This window comes from Eleutherodactylus coqui, chromosome 7, assembly GCF_035609145.1.
Source record: "Eleutherodactylus coqui strain aEleCoq1 chromosome 7, aEleCoq1.hap1, whole genome shotgun sequence".
Classification (NCBI taxonomy): domain Eukaryota; kingdom Metazoa; phylum Chordata; class Amphibia; order Anura; family Eleutherodactylidae; genus Eleutherodactylus; species Eleutherodactylus coqui.
Window position 1 is genome coordinate 226,807,608 of NC_089843.1, and position 1,053 is coordinate 226,808,660.

General features: G+C 40.7%; 1 non-coding gene across 1 annotated transcript; it reads left to right on the forward strand.

Annotated features, from left to right (window-relative positions):
• TRNAK-UUU (transfer RNA lysine (anticodon UUU)) lies at positions 1 to 73 on the forward strand. Its single transcript has one exon. It is a non-coding gene; the product is annotated as a tRNA-Lys (tRNA).
• Positions 74 to 1,053: the final 980 nt, after the last annotated feature.

Here is a 1,053-nt window from a genome sequence, read left to right on the forward strand (position 1 = left end):
GCCTGGATAGCTCAGTCGGTAGAGCATCAGACTTTTAATCTGAGGGTCCAGGGTTCAAGTCCCTGTTCAGGCATATTTGCTAAAGCAAGCGGTCAAATGTCTTTATTGAGCACATCTTTGATTTTCCACTGAGTCTCTGCATCTTCAGTGCCGTGTTCTACTGTGCAAAACCAAGGGTATAGAAGCAGCTTGAGAACATCTTTGCTTATTGCAGAAACAACCCTTCTATGTCTCTTTAGCAGATTTTGAGCACATTTTTGATTTTCCACCAAAGCTTTGTTTCTTTACCTCCATATTTTATGTTAAGACACTTAGAGGAGCTAAGAAGAGCATTTTTCAGAGCCTGGATAGCTCAGTCGGTAGAGCATCAGACTTTTAATCTGAGGGTCCATGGTTCGGTAGAGCATCAGACTTTTAATCTGAGGGTCCAGGGTTCAAGTCCCTGTTCAGGCGTATTTGCTAAAGCAAGCTGTCAAATGTCTTTATTGAGCACATCTTTGATTTTCCACTGAGTCTTTGCTTCTGTATTGTCGTGTTCTACTGTGCAAAACCAAGGGTATAGAAGCAGCTTGAGAACATCTTTGTTTTTTTGCAGAAACAACCCTTCTATGTCTGTTTAGCAGATTTTGAGCACATTTTTGATTTTCCACCAAAGCTTTGTTTCTTTACCTCCATATTTTATGTTAAGACGCTTAGAGGAGCTAAGAAGAGCATTTTTCAGAGCCTGGATAGCTCAGTCGGTAGAGCATCAGACTTTTAAGCTGAGGGTCCAGGGTCCCTGTTCAGGCGTACTTGCTAAACAAGCTGTCAAATGTCTTTATTGAGCACATCTTTGATTTTCCACTGAGTCTTTGCTTCTGTATTGTCGTGTTCTGTGCAAAACCAAGGGTATAGAAGCAGCTTGAGAACATCTTTGCTTATTGCAGAAACAACCCTTCTATGTCTGTTTAGCAAATTTTGGGTACATTGTTGGTTTTCCACCAAAGCTTTGTTTCTTTACCTCCATATTTTATGTTAAGACGCTTAGAGGAGCTAAGAAGAGCATTTTTCAGA